We start from the raw sequence: 6000 nt of genomic DNA, 5'->3' as shown, positions 1-6000 counted from the left end.
ATTTGCATGCTGCCCCAACAGATCCACAGATCCTCAATTTCACATAACACTACCCTCTCCCACCTGGACAAGAGGGGAAATAATTATGTGAGAATACTGTTCATAGACTATAGCTCAGCGTTCAACACCATAGTCCCCTCCAAGCTCATCACCAAGCTAAGGACCCTGGGACTGAACACCTCCCTCTGCAACTGGATCCTGGACTTCCTGACAACCTGTCGGCCCCAGGTGGTGAGGGTAGGCAACAACACCTCTACCATACTGAGCTTCAACACGGGAGCTCCCCAGGGGTGCGTGCTTAGTCCCCTCCTGTAAACCTGTTCACCCATGACTGCATGGCCATGATTTCAACACCATCATCAAGTTTGCTGACGACACGACAATGGTAGGCCTGATCACAGACAGCGACTGGGAGGAGGTCAGAGACTTGGCGTTGCCAGGTCAACAACCTCTCCTTCAACTTCAGATAGAATAAGGATCTTGATCGTGGGCTACAGTAGAAAGAGGGGAGATCATTCTCCCATCCACTTCGAACGGGGCTGTAGTGGAGCGAATCGTGAGCTTGAAGTTCCTTGGTGTCCACATCACTAAGGACCTAACATGGTCCACACATACACACACAGTCATGAAGAGGGCATGACAGCCCATCTTCCCCCTCAATAGATTGAAAAGATTTGGCATGGGCACTCGGATTCTCAAAAAAGTTCTACAGCTGCACCATCGAGAGCGTCTTGACTGGCTGCATCACCACTTGGTATGGCAAATGCACCGCACTCGACTGGAGAGAGAGAGAGTGAGAGAGAGGGAGAGAGGGAGAGAGAGAGAGAGCGAGGGCGAGAGAGAGAGAGATGCGGACAGCCCAGTACGTGACTGAGCTCCCTGAGCTCCCTGCCATCTAGGACCCCTGTACCAAGCGGTGACAGAGGAAGGCCTGAAGCATTTCCAAAGACCAGTCACCCAAACCATAGACTGTTCACTCTGCTACCGTCCCGGAAAACGGTACCAGAGCATCGGATCTTGGATGAACAGGCTCCGAGACAGCTTTTACCGCCAAGCCATAAGACTGCTAAATAGCCATAAGACTGCTAAATAGCCATAAGACTGCTAAATAGCCATAATACTGCTAAATAGCCATAAGACTGCTAAATAGCCATAAGACTGCTAAATAGCCATAAGACTGCTAAATAGCCATAAGACTGCTAAATAGCCATAAGACTGCTAAATAGCCATAAGACTGCTAAGTAGCCATAAGACTGCTAAATAGCCATAATACTGCTAAATAGCCATAATACTGCTAAATAGCCATAAGACTGCTAAATAGCCATAAGACAGCTAAATAGTTCATTAAATTGTTACACAGACTATCTGCATTGACACTAGCACTGACTCTATGCACACTTACAAGACTATAGATACACACACTATACACACACACTACACTGAAACTCACACAAAACCAATACACATACAATACATACACTACACACACACACACACACACACACACACACACACACACACACACACACACACACACACACACACACACACACACACACACACACACACACACACACACACACACACACACACACACACACACACACACACACACACACACACACACACACACACACACATCATATGCTGCTGCTATTCTGTTCTTTAATCTTACTCTTATTAGTATCTATTCTGATCACTTAGAAGAGTGTAGTGTTGGTCATTACTGTTTACTGTTGGTCATTACTGAGACGTGGTTAAGAAAGAGTGTTTTGAATACTGATGTTAACCTTTCTGGTTATAGCCTTTTTCAGCAAGACAGATCTCCCAAAGGTGGGGGAGTGGCAATCTTCACCAAGGATCCCCTTCAGTGTTCGGTTGTCTCCACCAAATATGTCCCCAAACCATTTGATTAGCTGGTTTTAAGTATTAAACTTTCAAATAGATATTTGTTGACTGTTGCTGGGTGCTATCGTCCTCCATCAACACCGGCCTGTACCCTACCTGCCCTAAACTCTATCCTGGCCCCTTACACTAAGTCTGAATTTGTCCTGCTAGGTGACCTAAACTGGGACATGGGACTCCCTAAATCTTTCTCAGATTATTACCAATCCCACAAGGTACAGGTTGACTCCAAACACCCACTAATGGCTAATCTTCTTGATGTTATCCTCACAAATAATCCTGATAGGTCATAGACGCTTGCTAAAAAACTTAATGATCAAGCCTTCCTTCATGAACTGGCCTCTGTAAAATGGTATAGAATCAGCTTGATCCTCTCTGTCGAAGATGCTTGGACCTTCTTTTTTGATATTTTCAGTGGTATTGTTAACAAACACACCCCATAAAGAAACTGAGAATTAAAAACAGGTTCAGCCCCTGGTTTGACCGTAATCTTGCAGAGTTACTCCACCTCAAGAATTGCATTTGGCGAAAGGCTCAGCACACGCATACTCAGGCTGACTGGCTCTTGTTCAGGCAAATGAGAAATAAGTGCACTCAGGCTATCCGGAAAGCCAAAGTTAGTTACATTAAGGAGCAGTTCTCTCTCTGTGGGTCTAACCCCAAGAAGTTCTGGAAAATGGTTAAAGACCTGGAGAATAAACACTCCTCCTCACATCTGCCCATGTCCCTTAAAGCTGCTGGTGTGGTTGTTACTGACAAGAAGCACATGGCTGAACTCTTTAATCACCACTTAATCAAGTCAGAATTCCTATTTGACTCAGTCATGCCTCATTGCCCATCCAACATTTCTTCATCTCCCAACCCTGATGCTTCTCCCTCTTTTCCCCCTGTCCCACTACAAAATGTCTCCCTGCAGGCAGTCAATGCTAAAGGAGCTCCTGAAACTTGACCCCAAAGAACCATCTGGGTCAGATGGTTTACACCCCTTTCTTCTTTAAGGTTGCTTCCCCTATCATCGCCAAGCCTGTCTCTCCTTTCTGGGGAGGTTCCCATTGCTTGGAAGGCAGCCACGGTTCATCCTTACTTAAAGGGAGAGATCAAGCTGATCCCAACTGTTATAGGCCTATTTCTATTTTGCCCTGTTTATCAAAAGTGTTGGAAAAACTTTGTCAATAATCAACTGACTGGCTTTCTTGATGTCTATAGTATTCTCTCTGGTACGCAATCTGGTTTCCACTCAGGTTATGGATGTGTCACTGCAACCTTAAAGGTCTTCAATGATGTCACCATTTCCCTTGATTATAAGCAATGTTGTGCTGCTATTTTCATTGACTTGGCCAAAGCTTTTTATACAGTACACTATTCCATTATTGTGGCCCGGCTAAGGAGTATTGGTGTCTCTGAGGGGTCTTTGGCCTGGTTTGCTAACTACCTCTCTCAAAGAGTACAGTGTATAGTCAGAAAATATGCTGTCTCAGCCACTGCCTGTCACCAAGGAAGTACCCCAAGGCTCAATCCTAGGCCCCACGCTCTTCTCAATTTACATCAACAACATAGCTCAGGCAGTGGGATGCTCTGTTATTCATTTATATGCAGATGATACAGTCTTATACTCAGCTGGCCCTTCCCTGGATTTTGTGGTCCGGGGCTAGATGGTCTTTACCATTTGGCCATCAGATTTGCCACCAATGCTCCTTATAGGATACATCACTGCACTCCTCTGTAAACTGGTCATCTCTGTATACCTGTCGCAAGACCCACTGGTTGATGCTTATTTATAAAACCCTCTTAGGCCTCACTCTCCCCTATCTGAGATATCTACTGCAGCCCTCATCCTCCACCCGTTCTGCCAGTCACATTCTGTTAAAAGTCCCCAAAGCACACGCATCCCTGGGTCTCTCCTCTTTTCAGTTCAGCTAGCGCCTGGAACGAGCTGCAAAAAACGCTCAAACTGGACAGTTTTATCTCAATCTCTTCATTCAAAGACTCGATCATGGACACTTACTGACAGTTGTGGCTGCTTTGTGTGATGTATTGTTGTCTCTACCTTCTGATCTGGTACTGGTACTCCCTGTTTATAGCTCCACAATGATATGGTACTGCTACTCCCTGTATATAGCTGTATTCTTGTGTATTTTATTTATGCTTTGTATTTTTATATATATTTTTTTTACCTCAGCATCGTTGGGAAGTGCTCGTAAGCAAGCATTACACGATAAAGTCTACACCTGTTGTGTTTGGCAAATGTGAAAAATAAAATTAGTTTTGTCTGGGCAGAGTAACATTCCATACTAGTGGTTAGAGTGTTGGACTAGTAACCGGAAGGTTGCAAGTTCAAATCCCCGAGCTGACAAGGTACAAATCTGTCGTTCTGCCCCTGAACAAGGCAGTTAACCCACTGTTCCTAGGCCGTCATTGAAAATAAGAATTTGTTCTTAACTGACTTGCCTGGTTAAATAAAGGTCAAATTTAAATGTAAAACAGAAAAGAAGCTTAGAGCCCTGGTGATGTGATCCAGAAATGTGGGGATATTTATTAACCATTAGCCTGTGTGAATGGCTGTTCATCTGAAGAGATACAACTGTCTGTCCATCGCTATGGTTCATCCATACAGAGATGATCTCCGTCCCCCTATCTCACCTGTTGTCAATTTGTCTAGGACATCACCTCACACACACACACACACACACACACACCCGAGTGTCATTTAACAGACATCATCATCTGGGTGGTGTTAATGTTGTGTCAGCTGTTTTGTACCCAGCTAGATTGATATCTCGGTCTCTCTCTCTCTGTCTCTCTCTCTCTGTCTTTCTCTTTCTCTCTCTCCATCTTTTAATCTCTGTGTTTCCAATCAGTTTTCTTATCTTTGTTTGTGAATAAAGATGTAATCTTTGTTCAATCGGCGCACGCTGCTATCAACGAGATGTTATTGGACCACACCATTATTGGCAGGGTGAAGGGGGGGATATAGGGTCAGTTGTTAATGATAGATAAGCTGGTATTAAGATGTTGTATAAATTAGCCCCCCTGCTTCTAGATGAAACATTTATCTTCATAGGTCTGTGAGGCAGAGATTCCTCTGTGAATTGACAACTGCGTCACAGACAGTTCCCCAGAGCTTCGTGCAGGGAAGTGGGAGAGTTATGGGTGGGTGGGTGGGGGGGTCTATTAAGAGGAAAGAGGTGGGTGTTGACTGCTCAGCGTGCTTGTCAGGTACAGCTGCTGCAGAGTGAAGACTGTGATTGAGTCTCACTTCAAGCCTCCTTGAATTCAAAGTCAATGGCAGCAACAGCAGTTTGTCCTCACAGGAAGCACTGTGGATCTGTCAGGGACAAACACTCACGATGAAAACATTACCGAGGGACTAAAGGTTTTAAGAAACTGTAAGGGATATCTACTATATTTGATGTTACCATGAAGTGACTATTCAGGACATCAAGATCCTATTAAATTACAGTCAATTATTTTTTCTAGTTCCTAATTATATATATTATATATTATTATATATTGTATCTAGGAAAACCAACGTTTCAAAGAATGGATCTTACATGGTATATAACAGCTCCAATTAGAGGTTTTGTAGTGATTCTTATGTTGTTGATGTAAAGAATATTTGCTGGTCTGTGGTGTGTAATGAGGACTAACCAGACGCTGCACTTGACACATTTATGAAATTGTTTACCCCAGTTACTAATAAGCATTAAGAAAATGACTGTAAAAACGATTAAATCCCAGTGGATTTATTAGGAATTAAAAGGGTTTATGATTGAGAGGGATGAGGAAAAAGGAATGGCATGTACAGTTGAAGTTGAAGGTTTACATGCACTTAGGTTGAAGGCATTCAAACTCGTTTTTCAACACTCCACTAATTTCTTGTCAACAAACTATAGTTTTGTCAAGTCGGTTAGGACATCTACTGTGTGCATGACACAAGTAATTTTTCCAACAATTGTTTACAAGACACATTATTTCACTTATAATTCACTGTATCACAATTCCAGTGGGTCAGAAGTTTACATACACTATGTTGACTGTGCCTTTAAACAGCTTGGAAAATTCCAAAAAAGGATGTCATGGCTTTAGAAGCTTCTG

This window comes from Oncorhynchus mykiss, chromosome 10 (assembly GCF_057628025.1).
Source record: "Oncorhynchus mykiss isolate SJ-2025 chromosome 10, ASM5762802v1, whole genome shotgun sequence".
Classification (NCBI taxonomy): Eukaryota; Metazoa; Chordata; class Actinopteri; order Salmoniformes; family Salmonidae; genus Oncorhynchus; species Oncorhynchus mykiss.
Note: the sequence above shows the minus strand (reverse complement) of the source record.